Source organism: Panthera uncia, chromosome A2, assembly GCF_023721935.1.
Source record: "Panthera uncia isolate 11264 chromosome A2, Puncia_PCG_1.0, whole genome shotgun sequence".
In the NCBI taxonomy this organism is placed as follows: Eukaryota; Metazoa; Chordata; class Mammalia; order Carnivora; family Felidae; genus Panthera; species Panthera uncia.
The window spans coordinates 106,310,708-106,332,255 of record NC_064816.1 but is presented as its reverse complement, the minus strand read 5'-3'; the positions used below and the strand labels follow the sequence as shown (position 1 = coordinate 106,332,255).

Below are 21,548 nucleotides of genomic sequence, written 5' to 3'. Positions count from 1 at the left end.
AAGAGAGCTGGGAAAGCATCTCTCTCTCTCTCTAGCTGGTAGCTTAATATCAAAGGTCAGACTCAAGATTCCAACTCTACTTGCACCTGTTTGTGACTGAAACATCTATGAAAACATTCACTCTTTCCCCACATGGAAAATGACATATTCCAAGAAAATGCTCTCTTCTTGAGATTTGCCCCACTCAAACAAAATGGATGAAAATAAATTACAAAAAAAGTTTTAAAACTAACTAAATTATTTGTCCTCCTGGAAATACAATATTCTTATTAAGTAGCTTAAATGCAAATGCTTTCCAGAAGGCACATCAGTAATTTGGTCTTTGGGTAATTAAATTGGTGCAAACTGGAATAGTGGTTTAAAAGGAAAAGGAGAACTAATTATTTGTGGCAAAAAGCAAATATATTAAACAAGTTTTCAGTCACAATAATTTCCATAATAAACATTCAAAGTACCAAAGAGTAGTTCAAAAGATATCTTTTCCAAGCATGATATTTTAATTGTCCTCATTTACTAACTGCAACTTATTCTGTGCTGTTATTAATTACAGGATTTAAAAGATTTGCAGCACATCAGAAAATAACATCCAGACCTTTTCAAATGTCAAATTGTTTTCTTTGCAAATAATTTAATTTTTTTCTTTAATATGACTTCTCTATGTAGTTACTCCCTTATCCTAGCTTTCAAGGATGCTTGCAAGATTTGAAAACATGGACTGTACTTTAAATACCTTTAATTCCTAAATCCTACCCTTTATGAGAAATCTCAACAAGCCAAGATTATTTAGTTGTATGAGCATTGTTATATCCTTTGGGGAGAATAATACTCTTCACTTCCTTTTCCAGTTGAAGTTCAACTTTTTAAGCCCTTCTTACCTCACTCCCACATTTTGCACACACACACACACACACACACACACACAGGCACAATATGTGTGTAATGGCACATATGTAGATAGCCCATTTCTCATAGATTTCAAAATGTTATGGTTACTTAACCTAAAAGTTCCTTTTAGGAGATAATACACACCTCCTGGCAGGGAAAACAAACTGGAAAGATCTTCCTCAAACTAGAGCGTGGGAGACTCACTAGAGAATTTCCAATTCCATACCACCTGAACCGCGTCCTCAGCTCCCGGCTGCAGGCCACCTCTCCAGACTACCGCGCCTCGGATCTGGAGAGCAGCTCAGTCCCCCTCGATCACAACAGGAACGCACAGGCCTCTGACACCTCTCACTGCGGATAAGTGGGAGATGGCTTCAAAGCCAAACGCTGCCCGCTAGGCACTCAGGGAACGCCCCCCCGCCCTCCCCCGTCGCCTCGTCTCCTTCCTATCCCCACCGTGACACCCTCCAGGCATTTAATTAACCAGTTTACCTTAGTGAGTTTACGATTCATCAATCTCCTTCTACTAGCCATCCCCCAGGCTCCGGAACTTTTCTTAAAGCCCAGAATTCTGATCTGTAGTCATGGAACTGAAGTCCCCCCCACGAAACATCAAAGGTACCCCCACTAAGTATTGCTCCTTTCAAGCAACACGTTGGCTGTACAAAACTTTTCATTCATAACTCGACTCCAGCATAAACTGGGTGTGTGTGTTGGGGGAGGAAAGGGGGGGGTGTCATGTCACCGACCTCTCGCCTGGGCTTGAGTAGCCAATGTCTTTTTGCCCAGCAGAAAAAAAGATCACCTGGCGCTGAACTTACGACAAAGGTTCCCGTCAACCCACCACAGCCTCCGGGTTTCGAGGTGCAAGGCAAGCTGTGCCGGGGTCTGGACTGGGATGCTGTTAACCTGGGGAATCCGAGCCGGCAATACAGCGGTACATCCGGGGGACGCTTGGCCCCCACCAGGGCTTCCCCCGACACCAGCCGGGGACCGGGCTGTGGTGCCACTCACCTCCGCCCGCTCCTGCTGAGGCTGTCGCGCCCTCCTTCGCCCCACGTCGGCGACCCCCTAACTTCTCCCCCTTCTCCAAACAGCCATCTTTCGCGGAGAAGAGAATGGCGAGGCAGAAGCGAAGGGGGGATTGAAAGTTGACTCGGGGACCGCCGCTGCTCCGCCAGCAGGCACTTACCGGCCGCGACAGGCGCCTGAGGAGGAGACCGCCGCGAGGGTGGCGGGCGCGGCGGGGCCGGCTCGGTGCGCGCTGCGCGATGTGCGGGACGCGCCGCCGCCGCGGCCGCCGCGCGGGGGGCGGGGGGAGCTCGGGAGGGCGGTGCGCGCGGCAGCGAGCTGCGAGCTGCGAGCTGAGCGGGTGGAGGCGCGCGGAGGATTTACTAAAAATAGCAACTCTTTGGGAGGAGGGGGGGCGGAGGTGGGAGGGAGACGGAGAGGCCAGGCCCCGAGCCCCTGCGCGGCCGAGGCTGGGCGGGGCCCGGTGGGAAGGGAGGCAGGGCCGGCGGCGGGACCGCGGGCCCAGGCGCTGGAGACCCGCAGGCCCGGGACCCGCGAGCCGGGGCGGGGGAACAAGGAGTGCGGGAAAACCTGGGCGCGCGGCCGAGGCGCGGGGAAGGACGTGCGGGAGGCAGCAGGACCCAGAGAGCCGCCTAGGGCGGCGTGGAGGACCAGCGATTCCTCCCCTGGGAAGGACCGGGTGCCTGAGAAGACTTGGGTTTCCGAAGCGATACACGCCCACGCGAGGCGCAAGGTGACGGTCTGGCGACCCGCGCTCCTCCCGCAGGGCGCCTAGGCTGCCCGGGGCCGTGACCCAGGACGGTGCGGGAAGGAGCCAGGCAGCCGCCGTGCCCGCCCCAGCTCGGGGAGTCGCGGCCGCTCAGGTGCGCGCCACGCAGACCCCGCGGGTCCACGTCTCTGCCACTTCTTTTTGAGAGAAGGGAGCGTTTTGGGGCGGTACCTGGAGCGTCCCCACAGACGCTTGCAGCTTAGAGAATCATTCAAGGAAATTTTAAGAGAAAACGTTACATTTGGGGGGAGGGAGGTTAAAAACGAATGGGAAATGGGAGGAAATAATGGTGATTGCTATTGGAAACATGATTTAGTTTGTGGCGTTTTAAGGCTGAACAGAGAGCACCATCTGTTCTCAGACCAACCATGAGGGAGGGGAGGCAGAGTTAGTAGGTCCGAGAAGCGACAAGGTGATCCCCTTCAGTGGTTAATATTTTTACTTTGCAGAGCTGGGTTGTCTTTTTTTTTTCCTGCTACAACTTCGTCTATTCTGGTATCACTTACACCTATAGAATCCTTTATATATGGAGTAGAAACCTGAAGGATGTTTTCAAAAATTGTTGTCCTACACATACTTATCTAATGCTAACATTTAATCTTTCAAAGAGGCTAATATTGTAGTGTATATAATGTGACTCTCAAACAAATCAAAGCTAGTGTCTCTGCATGTACATTTCTGTTTTCCTCTAAGTCAGCTAAAACGCTACTGGCTCATAGGTTAAACGGATGTAAAGAACAAGAGACACTTAACCTAGTGCCCTCCTTTTCAGAGAAGAGAACAGAGATCCAGAGGCGTGGTGTGATTTGGCCAAGGTCTCAGTTAGTGGCCAGTGGCTGGGTTTAGTTTAAATTCTAGTATTAAAATTGAACTGTCAATGCAAAAAGACCCGGATAACTCAGAGAAACCAGTACGGTGTCTAATTTAAAATAGTTCAGCCTTGGGGCACCTGGATGGCTGAGTCAGTAGAGCATCTGACTCTTGATTTGACTGAGGTCATGATCCCAGGGTTCATGAGGATCGTGAGATGATCCCATGAGGTCGTGGGATGGAGTCCCACCCTAGGGGTTCTGGGCTGAAGGTGGAACCTGCTTAATATTCTCTCTCTCTCTCTCTCTCTCTCTCTCTCTCTGCCCCACTCCCCTACTCGCTCTCTCGCTCTGTCTCTCTAAAACAAAATTTTGAAGAAGTGAGAAAATATTATCTTTAAAAAATAAAATAGTTCAGCATTTATAGTAGAATGAAGGCATGTTGTGGTTAGATTTAAACCTCACTTTGGTCTAATGAGGAATTCATAGTACAAGGGTGGTCAGCTAGCTTTAAATAAAAAAGCCACTATCCTAAGGTTGCTAGTGCTAACAGCTTGCTCAACTTTCTGTCTACACTAGGGATGTGTGCATCAACAGGATGAATCTTGATAATGGGATCTCATTAGTGAAATGGGTTGTGTTGACTGTTGACTAAAAATATATTTCAGAGAAACTTCTTATTCACATATGGACTACGCATAAGCAGGTATAAACATCTAGTGACCTTTAACCTTTACTTTCCAAGATAGAGTCCTTTCGGAAATGGTCTAGTGCCCAGGCTTTTTTTTTTTTTTTTTTTGGATGACGATTGTGTTTGGCTACTACTGACTCAAAGGAAAGCAATTATCCCTGTCTTGTCTCTCAAGAAAACCTTTCACATAAAGTGTCTGTTGAAACACACACAAGATGCCTTTTGAAGCACAAAAAAAAAAGACAAATGTGCTGGGATTTCACTAGATGTTTGTGTAATAAAGGTATGTATGGCAGAATTTGAACCAAAACTCATTTTCGCCTTTTAGGGAGCTGGTACAGGGCATAGCTGACATTCGCCATCTCTAATTATTTATTTTTACCACATCTAAGTCATTTGACAACAGGGAGCTGAATTGCTCATCATTCTCTTAGATATTTCCATGATAACTTTAAGCAAGGCATTTGCTAGGTGCTACTGGAGATTCCAATATTTTAAGATAACATTTTGTAAGAAAGGTTATAGTTTCTTTTAGAAGTCCTGATGGGACTCCCACAGCTTTCTGTTCAAACCTAGCCTTCATGATGCAGTATTACGTTGGTTTTTTTTCTGGTTTTAGGGTCTCCTCAACACAGAGGACAGATAACTTTATTCATGTTTTTGTAGGTTTTTTAAGACTATTTTTTAGAGCAGTTTTAGATTTATAGAGTAATTGAGAAGCTCTATGAAGTTTCCATATATCCCCCCACATACGCACATAATTTCCCATTATTAACATTTTACATTAGTATTGTACATTTGTTACATATGGTGAATTAATATTGAGACATCATTAACTGTGGAGTCCATAATTTTTCGCATTTCCTTAGTTTTTACCTAACGTCCTTTTTCTATCTCAGGATCCCATGTAGGGATCCCACATTGTCTTTAGCGGTTATGTCTCCTTAGGCTGTTCTTTGCTGTGATAGTTTCTCAGACTTTCCTTGTCTGTTGTGACCATGACAATTTGGAGCAGTGATGATGAGCTCTATTGCAGGATGGCCCTCTAGTAGAATTTGTCTGATGTTTTTCTCATGTTGAGACTTGCATTATGGATTTGGGGAGGGAAATCACACATGTGAAATGCCATTTTTAGCACATCATATCAAGGGTACATACTAGCAACATGATCTATCACTGCTGATGCTGACCTGGCTAAAATAGTGTTTGTCAGATGTCTCCACCATAAATTTTTTTCTCCCCTTCCTAAATTGTATTCTTTGGAAGTAAGTCACTATGCGTAGTCCATACTTTAAAAGTAATTTAAGGGCCACCTGGGTACCTCAGTCAGTTACTCCTCTGACTTCAGCTCAGGTCTTGATCTCATGGTTCACAAGTTCAAACCAGGTTGGGCTCTGTGCTGACAGCTCAGAGCCTGGAGCCTGCTTCGGATTCTGTGTCTCCCTCTCTCTCTGCCCCTTCCCTGTTTGTGCTCTCTTTCTCTCAAAAATAAATAAACATTAAAACAGTTTAATAAAAATAAAAATAAATACAAGTAATTTAATTAGGGGTTCCTGGGTGGCTCAGTTGGTTAAGCATCTGACTTTGGCTCAGGTCATAATCTCCTGGTTTTTGAGTTCCAGCCCTGCATCTGGCTCTCCGTTGTCAGCAGGGAATCTGCTTTGGATCCTCTGTTCCCCTCTCTCTCTGCCCCTGCCCCACTTGTACTTGCGCTTCTCTCTCTCTCTCTCTCTCTCTCTCTCTCTCTGAAATAAATAAAATATTTAGGGGCACCTGGATGGCTCAGTCAGTTGAGCATCTGACTTCAGCTCAGGTCATGATCTCCTAGTTCGCGAGTTCCCCAGCCCTGCTTCCAGCTCTGTGCTGACAGCTCAGAGCCTAGAGCCTGCTTCACATTCAATGTCTCCCTCTCTCTCTGCCCCTCCCCTGCTGGTGCTCTGTCTCTCTGTCTCTCTCAAAAATAAACATTTAAATGAATGAATGAATGAATAAATGAATAAATAAATAAATATTTAAAAATAAACACTAAAAGTAACTTAAATAACTTTTAATATTCTATGCATGTACATATTTATTTGATTTACATTATTCATTTGGAATTCTTGTGCATTCATTTACACATTTTTCTCCAAGGATCACAAGGACACTCCCTGCTCATCACAAGGGCACTCATCACAAGGGCACTCCTTTTTGATGCATAGGGGCACTTGCACCCAATGTTTATAGCAGTACTTTCAACAATAGCCAAATTACGGAAAGAGCCTAAATGTCCATCAACTGACAAATGAATAAAGAAGATGTGGTTTATATATACAATGGAATACTACCTGGCAATGAGAAACAATGGAATCTGGCCATTTATAGCAACATGGATAGAACTGGAGAGTATTATGCTAAGTGAAATCAGTCAGGCAGAGAAAGACAGATACCATATGTTTTCACTCATATGTGGATCCTAAGTAACTTAACAGAAGACCATGGGGGAGAGGAAAGGGGAAAAAAAAGTTACAGACAGGGAAGGAAGCAAACCATAAGAGACTCTTAAATACTAAGAACAAACTGAGGGTTGATGGGGGGTGGGGGAAAGGGGAAAGTGGGTGATGGGTATTGAGGAGGGCACCTGTTGGGATGAGCACTGGGTGTTGTATGGAAACCAATTTGACAATAAATTATATGTGTGTGTGTGTGTGTGTGTGTGTGTATAAAGAAAAAGAAAAAGAAACATTGGAAAATTAAAAAAAAAAAAAACAAGGGAACTCCTTAAACCCCATCACCTATTTAACCCATTACCCCATCCACTTCCCTTCTAGCAACCATCAGTTTGTTCTGTATAGGTAAGAATCTGTTTCTTGGTTGTCTCTTTTTTTTTCCTTCGCTCGTTTGTTTCTTATTGAACATATGAGTGAAATTATATGGTATTTATCTTCCTCTGACTGATTTATTTCCCTTAGCTTAATACTCTCTAGCTCCATCCAAGCATTGCAAATGGCAGGACTTCATTATTTTTGATGGATGAGTAATATTCCACCATATACATATATACATATATATGTATATATAAAGCCATATACCAAAAATGTGGTGTATATATATATCACATCTTCTTTATCCATTCATCAGTTGGTGAACACTTGGGCTGTTTCCATAATTTGGCTATTGTTGATAATGCTACAATAAATATATCGGGGTGCACGTAATCCCTTTGAATTAGTATTTTTGCATTCTTTGGGTAAATACCTAGTAGTGCAATTGCTCGAGTGTAGGAAGTTCTATTTTTAGCTTTTTGCGGAAACCCCATACTGTTTTCCAGAGCGGCTGCACCAGTTTGCATTCCCACCAACAGTGCAAGAGGGTTCCTCTTTCTCCACATCCTCACCAAAGGGTGGTGCCATTTTAAAAAGTAAAGATATATATTTAGAGGGAAGGGATAAAGAAATTTAGCTAGAAGAATGGACTATCAGAGGTGGGTTTTACCATGAAACTAATAAAGCTTAAGCTTCAGGGACTATCATGTGCACAGGTGCCTTCTAAGGCCCTATATTCATAATTTTGTATTATTTTACTTGAAAGGGCCCCGAATATGCATAAGCCTCATACCCCACCAAACCTGGCTCTCTCCCTGTTTACTACAAGATATGAAAAGGTGAAAGCAAAGGGCTCCACAGCCCTAAAACTTACTGGTAACACTTCCACAATCTGTGTATCTGAACTCCCAGAAATAGTTCCATGCAAGGTGATACTGAAGTTTGGGTTCCTCAGGCACATTTAAAAACTGAATCTGCATATACATGTATAATAAGAAAGGAGGATATATTTAGTGTCAGGTACAGCCTAGAAACTACCCAATCTGCAAGGCCAATGTCTGTATACACACCATAGCACCTTCCCATCATGTGGCTTTCATTTTGTTTGTTACCCATAAAAGTCATTGAGTGCATTAGTCCTCTCCATAAAAGTTCTAGTTTTCACTGAGATCATTTTTTCTTGGAAGTCATTTCATTTTGAAAATAATTTTTCTCATGGTTACTGATAATACTTCCTCAGGAGATTTAAGTGACTATTTCATTCTCAATTAATTTTGTCCGCTTCTAGGTCTGCAACAATGGATATTGTATTGCTCATCATCTGTTCAGGAACTCCCCATTGAAGGGAGAGGTCTGTGCAGTAATAGAGGTTGTAATGTGACCCATTAAGGATTTCTTTCCCTTGCTAAATTTTGAATGGAATCTGGATGAATATGCTGCCTCTATTTTTAATAATTCCTTTCTTATGCAAAAATGTGTGGGTCATAGTGAGGTTTAATCACAACCCATTGCTCATTTATGAAATACTCTGAACTGCAATTAGTCAGATGCAAATGTGAAGCACTGTTATCGTGCGCACATTAGCAGACTGTCAAACCAAGTTTTTGAATTAGGAAACAATCAAAGAAAAATCTTTGCTTTTTATACTTTCACAGTGAGTTTCTTTTAAAAGAAGAGCTTCCATATCCATTTTTATAAGTATTTCATAGTAAGGTACCTCAAATCTATAGCCAATCAGCTTACATTGAAAGAAAAGATTTCAAAATCTAGATGTATGTTTCTTGGTATATGCATATATTTATACATAAAATTTTTAGGTAAAGTCCTTATTAGAAAATAGTTCTTTGGGGCACCTGGGTGGCTCAGTCAGTTAAGCATCCGATGTTGGCTCAGGTCATGAACTCACCGTTTGTGGGTTCAAGCCCCATGTTGGACTCTGTGCTCAGAGCCTGGAGCCTGCTTCGGATTCTGTGTCTCCCTCTCTTTCTGCCCCTACCCCGCTCATGCCCTGTCTCCCTCTCTCTCTAAAAAATAAACATTAAAAAAAAAAAGAAAATAGTTCTTAACATATATAAGTTTTGTGCCATTTAAGTTAGAGGAAGAACACGAACAAATTAATGCTATTTGTGGGTTAATTTTCAGTATGCTTGAAGTAATCATTAAGTTATATTTCAACTCTAATATAATGTTACCTTATGTGAAAGCATAAAGTTCATGTTGCCTTTTGTACTGAGGGTGTTCACCCATGTGCATAATGTTGTTTGCCACGAGAATAAACCTATACAAATTTTAGGATACCTTGATAATTTATTTTAGATTCCTTTCTATTTATTTATTTATTTATTTATTAACACTGTAAGAAGTCTGAAGATGGGAACCTACTGCTATTGGTTTGGTAGCTCAAGAATGGAGAGGCAAGGTTTTTGTGATTTGTCAGGGCCTTTTCCCTTATTGCCACAAAATGTCTGTTGTAGTACCAGCCATCAAATCTACTTTCCAGAAGGCAACAAAAGGGGGAATATAAAAAGGGTAATACATTTATCAAGAAAAACAGAGACTTCCCAGCAGCCCTAAACACTCTTCTACTTAGTTCTCACTCAACACAGCTTTATCGCATCATCAACACTGTCTGCAAGAGAAGCTGGAATAGCAAATTTTCTTTTGTATTTATTTATTTCTGTAGTATGTATTTTTCCAGCCTCTATACCAGAGAAACACAGGATAAAAAGAGTTTGAATGGGTGAAGGAACCAACCTATAATATCCACCATAGCCCCAAAGTTAAGTTTCAAAAATATTGATATTGACTTTACTAGAAAATTTTCATTATTCAGTATTTTTAAAAGGAATGTGCTTAATGTAGCTTTTGATCTCAGGGTCATGAGTTCAAGCCCCACGTTGGACATAGAGCTTTAAAATAAATAAATAAATAAATAAATAAATAAATAAATAAATAAATAAAATTTAAAGAATGTGCTTAGTTACAGAATTTCATGACGTTTCATATATTCACTATCCTGATTTTAGCAGTCACATCTAATCCAACTCAATATTGCAAATGAGGATACTGAGATCCGGAAGTTTTAAGTAAACTCACCGAAGACCACAGTAGGTCTTAATTAGTCCAGATTAAGAGCCCTCTCTGATCTAAGATACACCTTTTATATCGGTGTCCTCCTCCCAGTATAACTAACTACTGCCTACTCTGCCTTTTCTGCGTAAGTACTAAAAAAGAGAGAGACAAAGAGAGAGAAAAGAAAAAAGAAAAGGAAAGTACATCTACCATCATCTTCAAACTTATTGTCTTCCTCTGAGCCAAAACTCCATACACTGTAACATAAGTTGTAAAAAGTTTTCCAATGCATTTGATATTACTTGGATCAGTATTTAAAATCAGTTTTACAGTATAACCCTCCTTTTCTGGTTTCTCATCCTAAATCTTTTGCTGTTAACTTTGCAGTTGCTATTTCAGAGCACTAAGAACATTAGAATGCCCCTTCCTTCTCTAAAGACAATTGTAATTTCCTGTAAAGAAGCACCTTCTTTTCTATAGTTCCTTATGGCTGCCTGCCTAAGAAAACAGGATACATCCATAAAATAGCCTTAAGAAAATTCAAATTTAGAAAAAGACTAATTTGGGTAATGATTGTTAACAAAAAATTATTTGTTTTACAAACAGTTTTGGTCATTGAAAGCTATAATCATGTACTATTAAATAAAATTGGAACATGTAGGGGAATTTTTCTTAAAATTTATGAAGTGTTTAAAAAGCTTAATCTCTGCATTTTATTACATAATAAGCTCTTCTAGGGACTTCTAAATACGTAATTTTTATTTTCATGCAATTCAGGAGCACATAGAAAGCATTAAGTAAATTAACTCCCATTATTGCCATTGTCTTTTTTCTTTTAATAATTTGTGGTAATTGGATCTATGTTTGAAATACATAAGCATTATATCCTCCAAGCAGAAGAATAGGAATAAACACTTTTTAAATTATTTTTTATTGGCAGAAAATTCTTTAAAAACACTAATATTTTATAACTAGGTGTTCATAAATTACCAGGTTACTCAGAAAAGTGTCAAGATAAGCAACAATGGTAGTACAGAGCAGAAGATAACATAGACTTGTCTTAACAGTGGTAGTGCTCAGAGGTCAAGTCTTTGCCCAGCCAAATGATCTATGAGGCCATAGAAGGTATATTTTGCTCTATAAAAGGAAACATAAACAAAGACCTCAGATATAAAGACAGCCAACAAGTAACAGTATGACAATGAACTCTGACGGCATGAGGAACGTATAGGCTTTTTTTACATTATGCACAAACAATCCCCCAAATCTCAAAGGTTTATTTCATTTTCATGAAACTGATCCTTGGCCATTCAGCTATGAGTCTCCGCCATAATGTGTCTATTCTAGGGCCTCAACACATAGAGCACAGCTGTCTTGAAAGCACATTTTCTTGGCAGAAAGAGCAAAGCTATGGTGGACACGTGCACTGCTCTAAAAACTTCCCCTTGAAAGTTGCATATATCAGTTTCCCTCATGTTTCATTAGCAAAAGCGAGTCACTTAGCCAAGTCTAACTTCAATGCTGTGTGAAGTAAAATCCTCTTACAGAGAGGAGCCTCAATAGTATTGATAATAATATAATAATAATATTTGGGGCGCCTGGGTGGCTCTGTCGGTTAAGCATCCAACTTCGGCTCAGGTCATGATCTCACGGCTGGTGAGTTCGAGCTCCGCATCGGGCTCTGTGCTGACAGCTCAGAGCCTGGAGCTGCTTCAGATTCTGTGTCTCCCTTGTTGTCTGTCCCTCCCCTGTTCATCCTCTGTCTCCCTCTCTCTCTCTCTCTCTCTCTCAAAAATAAATAAACATTAAAAACAAAAATTAAAATAATAATATTTATTATTTTAATAATAATAATAATAATATTTATTTATTTAGGCTCATCTATACACCAGTCACCAGGCTGAGTGCTAGCACATAGATTACCCCTTTCCAATTTTGTAACAACCCTACAATTTGGGTACTAATTGTCATCTTTAAGAAGAGGAAATTGAGACAGAGTAAAGTTAATTAATGCTAAAATCCCACAACTAGCAAGTAAACATGGGATCCTAAACTCAGACACAGACAGTCTAACTCCAGGGTTCAGCTCCTAACCCGCATGCTGAAGTAGTACACAAAGTCCAATTGCAGAGTTTATGGAATATGGAATACATAAGACAAAAGATTCAATATTGAGACATATGAGATAAACAAAGGAAATTCATAAGATTTTAATGCTAAGTCAGCAAGTCCTGGTAATACACATATTCAGTAAACTTGGTTACTTGCAAAAGCTTTGCAATATCCATAACACCATGGAAAGAGATATTCTTAGAGATTGAGGCCAAGAAGACCAAGAAGGATAATGTGAGACAGACTATATTTATCAAAAAAGACCAAAGATTAAGACCAAGGGAAGCTAAGAAATTAACCAAGATATGGATCCCTGACCTTTCAGACTAGTGAATTACCTAAAGTAGTGTTTAGGCAGTCCCTTCCTTTGTCCTATGTGTATCACTCTGGAATGAGTTAAAAGGAATAGGCATGAGTGTATAGTATTAGAGCCCAAATTTACACAATCACATGAGGTACGCAGAATGAATACTCCTATTTTCCAAACACACAACTTTCACCCTTTTTTTTTCACCCCATCAATTCTTTCACTATGTCCCACACCCATCAAAATAAGAAAAAAATCTGATATTCATTATATTCTAGTGCAAATAAATTTCCATTAATTTGCTCAATGGGGGGGAAAGAAGCTCACTGCTGTTACTATAGAAATGTTTCTGGACACTAAATGTGGGTGGACAAATGAGTATGTAATGCTGTTAGTTACCTACCTTTCCAGTTTATTAGTACCATTCTTTCTCTACTAACTAACCTAACTTGACTCATTCCTGTCTCTCTTGCTCCAACAGGCCCACTTTCTTCTCCGTTTTCTTTCTCTAGCTCTTGAACATAAAATTATCCACAACCTAGGTCACCTGAGTGGTTCAGTCGGTTAAGTGTCCGACTCTTGATTTCGTCTCAGGCCATAAGATCAAGTCCTGCATCAGGCTCCGTGCTTGGGATTCTGTCTCTCCCTCTCTCTCTGGCTCTTCCCCCCCAAAATAAGTAAACATTTTAAAAATTAAAAAAAAATTGTCCACATGTACTTGCATATGCATGTTGAACTTAATTATCATGAAAACTTATCATATAAAATGTTGTATATTTATTTCATTCCTATTATTCCTGGCTTCTAATTTTGGCTCTCTGATACACTAAAAAGGGGGAAAGTTTGTTTTTTTTTTAATTAAGAATTAAATTAGGCTTTGAATATAAGCCACATTCTATGGTAAACCACTTACCTTGAATAGACATAGATGACTGAATGGATAAATAAATAAACACGATATTGACTGAGCACATTATTAAATGTGTCAAATCATTTGGGGTTCCAATCTTAACTATCCACTTACACTTTGCTCTTTATAATTTGTGCCTTTGTGTAATCGGTAACCAGTAGCTGAGTTTTACAGAGTCACATTTTCAGTTTAATTTCAACCCGATTTCAGATTCAAAGTAATCGGATCCCATATTCATTTTATAGGGAATATTCACCCATTCCCTCCAGATCTCATCTCTTCTATGTCTGGCTCTCTGCCCAGAAGACAGTCCTCTGCAGACCATACCACCAGGGTTTCCTTGCCTTTGGGCTCCTGGTTGGATTGTGCCGGTGGAAGGCATGGATAAAGAAGTTACACTGGGTATTTAGCCCCATCGCTCCAGCTCTGCCTGCTGGGCCATCGTTTGGCAATGACTACATTCTTCCTCAGCCTGAAGCTCCTGCAAATATACCTCTCACAAGGGTCTGCTCAGAGGCACTCACCCCTCAACACCTCAAGCTGAGGGACATTAAGAACTTGCTACCATTGCTGCATTCCAAATACTTCTCTGTTACTTGATGACTCCTCCAAACTGTCTACACCTGTATACGGAGTGACTTAAACCCTCCTTACCCCTTTGATTGTGCCATCTGCTTTTCTGTTTAGATTACAATATAGGCTAAAAACCACCTATCCTAAGAATAAGGTTTTAAGTCAGGCAGCCACAAAATGCTCTGATTGCAGCTACCATATAGTTCCATCATCATCACAAGACTAAGACTGAAGAATTCTTTTAAGGCACAACGGGAGCTCACCAAAGTCTAGAGTTCCAATGTTTTCTGAGAATCTGGGATTTTCCTATCCAATGTAATTCAAGGTATGTAGGACACGTGTATATTCCTCCAAGCTTTAGCTTCACCATGCAGGGAAGGGTTACTATTTGTGTGTATGTGTGTGCGCATGTATGTATGTGTGTGTGTGTTTCAGCTTAAGATGCACATGTATGTCTTCAATAGATATATCTAACACAATAATTATAGTATTGACATAACATGTAGCAAGTTGCATTGAAATGGATCATATAAAGTATGTGAATTAGGAGCCAAAAAGGAACCTGTTTTTGAAGTAGTTGTCTCAGAAAAGCATTCTAGTGTGTTTTTAGGGGCCACAATTAAAGAAAGTAATATTCCTGTTAGTCTTCAAATGAAGGTGTTCAGTACTCACAGCAGGCAAACTTAGAATAGATAGTCTAACACTATAATGAGGTGTTAAGAGAACTGGAAGAATAAGAAGCTTCAGATTTGAGGCTAACCACTGTATGTAAAGAAAAGAGAAAACTGTGGTTCATCTTCCAGTTGGTTATTTCATTAGTGTGATGGTTCATATTAAAACTACCAAACAATGGAAACAAGGAAGTTTGTTGGGGAAAAAAAGTCAAATCAATAAAAACCATCTTTAAAGATTGCAAAATCATCAGCAAAATACAGCTGACTCAATGAATGTGCATTAGTCCCCTAATGCAGTAACGAAAAGTTTAAACTATTTCTGTTGATTTAAAACCACATATTTCCTTACTATTCTTCCAGGCTTGATATTATTTGTATTTTTATGTGCTTTTTAATGTTTATTTATTGAGAGAGAAAGAGAGAGAGAGAGAGAGAGAGAGAGAGAGAGAGAGAGAAAGAATCCCAAGCAGGCTCCACGCTGTCAGCACAGAGCCCAGCACAGTGAGATCATGACCTAAGCCAAAACCAAGAGTTGGATGCTCAACCAACAGATCCAACAAGGTGCCCCTATTTGTATTTTCTAAAGATAATGTCAGCATTATACCCCTTCTGGATGCTTTTATCTTTATACCTTAAAGAAATGGACTTTCTCTAATGAATCCAGAGTACTGTAATATCCCCTACCCCATCAATAACCTCTTTTTTCTCTTCAAAAAGAGACTTTGATCTTTTTTTTCTTTAACAAAACTTTCCTAGTATTGGTTGAAAACCCTGGAAAAATAGAACTCAGCAACTATATTTTACATGGTATTACTCATCTCATAGCAGTTGCATGCTTCAGTGCTTTAAAAAAGCTTTTTAGATTTGTAATATACAGTAGTCCTCCCCTTATCTGTGGTTCAGCTTTCCATGGTTTCTGTTACCTGCAGTCAGCCTCGGGTTCAGAAACAGATGACCCTCCTTCTGACGTATCACCACTGTCATTATGCCTACATCATCAGTCGCTTCATTTCATCTCATCACGTAGGCATTTCATCTCACACCCTCACAAGGAGAAGGATGAGGTCGTATTCACATAGCTTTTATTACAGTATAGTGTTAGAAGTGTTCTATTTTATTAGTAGTTAGTATTGTTAATCTCTTATCATGCCTAACGTACAAATTAAACTTTATCATAGGTATGTACATATGGGAAAAAAATAGTATCTATCGAGCTCAGTACTATCCATGGCTTCGGGCATCCACTGAGGATCTTAGAATGTATCCTCTGCAGATAAGGGAGACTACAGTATTTCTTAAATATGTATCATTTCTCCCTACTGCCTTGTGCATTACTCAAATTTGTCCATTTAACACTAAAGAACAAAGTGCTATTTTTCCTAACTCTTTGGCTTACTAGTAAGAAAGGCATATTTTATCATCTTTAAATATGAAATGGATCCATGATTTTTAAAATATGTTACTTTATAGTCTGACAAAGAAAATAGGACACAAAAGACATAAATTAATGTTAAGAAAAAGCTTACTGGGGAAAATATTTCTACCTCCTTGCTTTTCTCACTTAGAAATTTTGAAAGGATGAAGATTTCCCCAGAAAAGACTGGGGAATTTCAGAAGAACTAATAGGACATATTCACAAATCCTTATATTGAAATGTTATTTTAATATATTTCATTTGGAATTATTAAGAAATCCTCTTTCCTCCTATTTCAATATGACTTAACCTCAATGGTAGCCAAATATTTATGCTACAACAAATTCTTTTGGTGACTAATTCCTATATTTCAAATAATGACTTTTCTACAGTTTTATTTAAACTTAGGGCCTGTGAAGAAAACGTTTAACTGTTTTAGAACACTCTGTTTGGAATTTTGAGTTAAATACAGTGGACTGAACAGGCATTTGTCTTGGGTTCTCCTAAAACCCCATTAAAATGACAATAATGATTGTTTTGAGGAATAAATCCATAAAAACAGAAAGAATAAGAAGGAAGACAACAACAGCACAATTGGAGAGGTTGCAAAACAAGATGGATGAATTATAAATGGTTAAGAAGCTAAGAGAAACCTTAAAATAAAAATAAGTCAACTCATGACTCAAGAATTGGAAATAACCCATACCCCTAATCATGGAACTGGCTAGTAGATACAGTATTGGAAATACAGAGTTAGTAATACTGGCTCTGAAAAGTTTTCAGAAAGAGTTTGCCCTTAGGAGATAATTTAATTGTGAACCACTGGATGCCTGGGGAAACTGAGGAGACATATCTGTCACATTACATTGATAAGTAGACTTCACAGTAGACACCTGAACTGCCAGTGCCCACTGTCCAGTTGATGCCCAGACTTTAGCAATTGGATTAATACTCCCTGGAATGGACTGAGGAAAATGATACTAGAACTCCTGTAGGTTGAGGGTAAGATTTCTCTAAAACAGAAGGAAGAGTATACTGTGGATATTTGAAAAAGGATGTGCTTATTGCATTGCGTGAGGGGTGGGGGAGTGGGGGGTGTAGGGAGATGCGGAGTGAGACAAGGATTTCAAAATAAAGAACATAATAAATACCTAGGGTGCGTCCATGAGGGACCCCCAATAGCAGGTTTGAGTGCTGCTCCCTTCGCACTATGTCAGTCATACTTAGTTGTGACAGCTTTCAGTTGCCTGCAATGCTTTAGTAATTCTGATATATCCTTGTAGCCTGGTGTGCATGATTTGTAGGGAATAGACACATAGGACAGTGAAGGAAATGCTGCCTGTTGCACAGAAAGTCCTCTAGAAGGGCACCTGTTGGAACAGAACAGCATCACAGTTCCAGGGAAAGAGCCAGCCACAAAGTTTGTGGTGATCAACAGGAACACATGGCGAGAAAAAGCAGCTGAGGGCAGGCGCTCAGAACAACTGTGAGAAAAACTCAATCTCAAATATTCTGGAAGGCGGTGACAGTGAGGGAGTATTGCAGCTGGTTTCCCCAGAAAGCAGACTCTGAGAAAGAGGATAGTGTGCAGAGAGCTTACTAAGCAGAACTCTTGGGACCAACCTTTTGTGGGGAAAGAAGTCAGCAGGATTGGGCAGAGGGAGAAGCTGGGCTGTATGTACTGCAACCACACACAGCCTTGAATGAGCCACAATGAGCTCTGAAGCTGGAATGGCCCTTTCTAGTCATCTTGAGCCAGGGTGAGGTGGCTGAGCCTTTTTTGTCCTTAGTTCAAAGGCATGCATTTGGGCAAGGACGCTCTCTTCAACAAAGGATAACTCTTTCCATCAGCTGAGGAAATAAGTCCTTCAGTTCTGAACGGGGGATTTGGACAGCACAGTATAGTATCCACCATAGTAGAGAAGACTGAAAAATGTTGAAATAGAACATGAGTTTCAGTAGAAGGTTGCTAAACTGCTTTGTGAGAAGAGTAGACTTGGTTACATGCAGGGAGAGGTTTTGTTTTGCAGAGGATGGAGGGTAAACACACCGAAAAAGTGTGTTTGGGTAGTAACGAGAGTTCTGAGAGGTAGTGGAAGGGGTGAAGGAGGAGAATGAAGGCACGATAGCTGGTAGACTAAGATTAACTTTGCCGGGGCAGGGGGGTTGCGGGGGGAGAGAGGAGGGGAGAAGGGTTGCAAAGAAGTGAGGGGATTTTTATTACATTTTAGCTATGTGGTATGCCTGTGTGAACCTTCTTCTCTATCAAACCACAAAATCTGCAATAAATTTTTCATTATTCACCAAGACATTGTGGAATTGGATGTTTCCTGCTGTGTTTTATTTTATTTTCAACTACAACAAAGTGTGAGTTCTGTCTCTGAGCAGCCTTGAGCCTTTAAGGACTAGACTGATCACTTAGGGGCCAGCCCCATCTGGCAACAGATGCCTTCACAGTGAACATGATGGTGAAGTTCAGAGCAAAAGTAGAAAAAGACTTGTGTTCGGTATTATCATCAGACAAACTTTAGGCATGTCAAAACACGTAAAATCATTCTGTTTGCACCATCACTGTCTAAAAAGACAACAACCTTGGAATTGGAAATTTGATCTCATGAGCAAATCTCTTTAAATATCATCTATGTATGGAGTGCTTCCAAATGTATCCCCTAGCCAGATCTCTCCCCTCATTCCAGGCTTTGTGGCTGCTACTCAACAAATTTGCTTAGATGTCCCAAACCAGGTGTCTGATCTTCTCTCTGCAATCGAGTACCCCTTAGAGTTTTTCTCTCCTCAGTTAATAACAACTCCAAACTTTCAACTACTCAGGCCCAAAATTTGGATTCATGTTTAATTTCTCTCTTTCTCTCATAAACTATATCCAATTCATTAGCAAATCCTGGTAGCTTTGCCTTCAAAATATATTCAGAGTCTGATTGTGTCTCTCCATCTCCACCATTGCTCCCAAACCATCATTACCTCTCACCTGGATCAGTTTAGTAGCCTCTTAACTAGTCTTCCTGCTTCCACCTTGTTCCTCTACAGCTTATTCTCAGGGTGGAAACCAACACAAATAGAAGTCAAAGTCTTGGCAATGGCCTACAAGATCCCTAGATGATCTAATTTTCTACTGCCTTCTGACCTTATGTCCTGTAACTCTGCCTCTCATTTTCCACGGGTATCCCTGTTGTCCCTAGCTGGTATCCCATGCCAGGCACACCACTGCCCACACTCTTTGCATTTGCTGTTCCCTTTGCAGCAATGTTTTTCTCCCTAATATACACAGAATACACCCCCTTTAATACTTTAGTATTTACTCACAAAGCACCTCCTTAAATTCGACAGCCCTCACATTCTTTCATTCCTTATTTCCCTTCCTTCCTTATTTCTATGGTACCTATCTCCATATGATATACTATATTTTTTACTTATTTATTTGAGTACTATATATCTTCCTCCATTTCCATTTAAAGCAAACTCCACAAGGCTAGAGATTCTTATCCTATTCAGTGTTATATTGCTAACCGTCTGGAACAGTACTTGGCACGTAGCAAGCAGGTGATAAAATTGACTGAATGAATTTCATAAGTTAATTTTACACTATGAGTATTTGAGAAGGTGCATGTCTTCATCTTGATCTTTATCTTGAGGATTTCATCAAGTCTCAGTACTAAATACCTGTGCAAATAGTAGAGTTTCATTAGGCGATGTCATCTAGTATGTTTTTACTCCAAGCAAAAACCTGCTGAACATTATCTTGCTATGAGTATATGCAGGAGGCAATATAAAAGATAGTTGTGGTCCAAACCCCAAATCCCAATCCATTCCTTCCAGTTCACTCCTCGTGTAAACAGAGTTTCATGTAACATTTCTAACAGAATGGAATCATTTGGGGAAGGTAGAATGGAAAACCGAGTGGGTAGCTTGAGAGAAAAACACTGGAAGTCATAATTTGCCTTTCATAAATTCACACAAGTGAGAAATTCATCTAAAAATGGAAATTCTAAAACAACCAGAAAAAAAATGACTTACGAACCAAATTTTTGTTTTTCTTTCTCTTCTTTTGTAAAAAATGGCTTCCATTTGCTGTGACTCCATCACCTGAAAGGGACCACTGACATTGGTAAATGCACTCCTGGAGCACATCTGTCCTTCCATTCCCATCAATCAGCAACACGAAGTAAGTGCCCACTTTTCACATCAGATATTGTGATGTGTTTAAGAGGCACCTGGGTGGCTCAGTCGGTTGAGCATCCGACTCTTGGTTTCAGCTCAGGTCATGATCTCACACTTCATGGGATCGAACCCAGCGTCAGGCTCTGTGCTGATAGCATGGAGCCTGCTTGGGATTCTCTCTGTCCTTTTCTCTCTCTGTCCCTTCCTTACTTGTGCACGCACACTCTCTGTCTCAAATAAATAAACTTAAAAAAAAAGAAGAAAAAAAAAGAATCAGACAACACTATCCTTAGTCTTCTTAATTTTTCCAATTGGACTGAAGAGCATTGGAAAAGCAGTTATACCTCTTTAATTCACACACTACTAAAGCTGAATTTGTGACTATTCAGAAGGAGGCCAGGGTAGTTTTTGTACTACCTCCAAAGAGAATCTTTATTAAATAAATGAATTTTCCACAAAATTTCATGAAAACTATTTTAACTGTTTCAGGCCACTATTTTCAAGTACCTTTAAGCATTTAAAAATACTCATTTACACACAGCTTGTTGTTATGTCATTCAGAAATAATTTTGATCTATTTACTAAAAGCAAGTCAGCAAAGGACATCTAAGCCAACGTTTCTTTCAGACCTAGCTATGGTAGCTTCCTTAAAAGAGGTAAAAAACTGTAATTATTTGTAAATCTTTTTTTAGCTGAGGATTTTTCACATTAAATATAAATTAGAGTGGTTTCCCTATACTTAAATAAATTTTAAAACATACAACTGAACTTACATAGAAATACACACAAATGCTATATAGGTGAGTGGGGGGAGAAGGAAGGAAGGACAGATAGATGGAAGGAGAAATGGACAGAAGGAAGGATGGAAGGAATAAAAAAGAAATAAAAACATAAACATTATTTTTAAGGTAACTGAAACCAACTATGTCACAACAGATTGCTCAGCTGGACAACCAAAGCCTTTCATAAACTGGTTCTATCTTTTTCAGTTCATCCACCAGATAAAGATATTTTGTATATTTATTACTGATCTGGAAAATTTCCCAAATATAAGGACCATAAAATTTAGATATTTTGTATCCTCAGTTAGTAGATGGATTTGGACATGGCATGTAGTTAAGGCCTATTACCCAAAAAATGTTTTGGTCCTAGGCCTTCCATTTCTCTCTCTCTCTTTTTTTTTTAAATTGATTTTTGAGAGAGATAGAGAGACAGAGCACAAGCGAGGGAGGGGCAGAGAGGGAGACACAGAATCCGAAACAGAATCCAGGCTCTGAGCTGCAAGCACAAAGCCCAACACGAGACTCAAACTCATGAACC

The 21,548-nt window shown here is 40.0% G+C and overlaps 1 protein-coding gene across 4 annotated transcripts in view; it reads right to left on the bottom strand.

Moving 5' to 3' along the window:
- The window catches only part of HDAC9 (histone deacetylase 9), a 903,132-nt gene extending 901,158 nt beyond the window's left edge, over window positions 1–1,974 (bottom strand). For all 4 annotated transcript variants that reach the window (XM_049642883.1, XM_049642881.1, XM_049642880.1 and 1 more), the window contains exon 1: window positions 1,900–1,974. The gene's annotated coding sequence lies outside the window, so the exon portion shown is untranslated. The remainder of the gene's footprint in view (window positions 1–1,899) is intronic.
- Window positions 1,975–21,548: the final 19,574 nt, after the last annotated feature.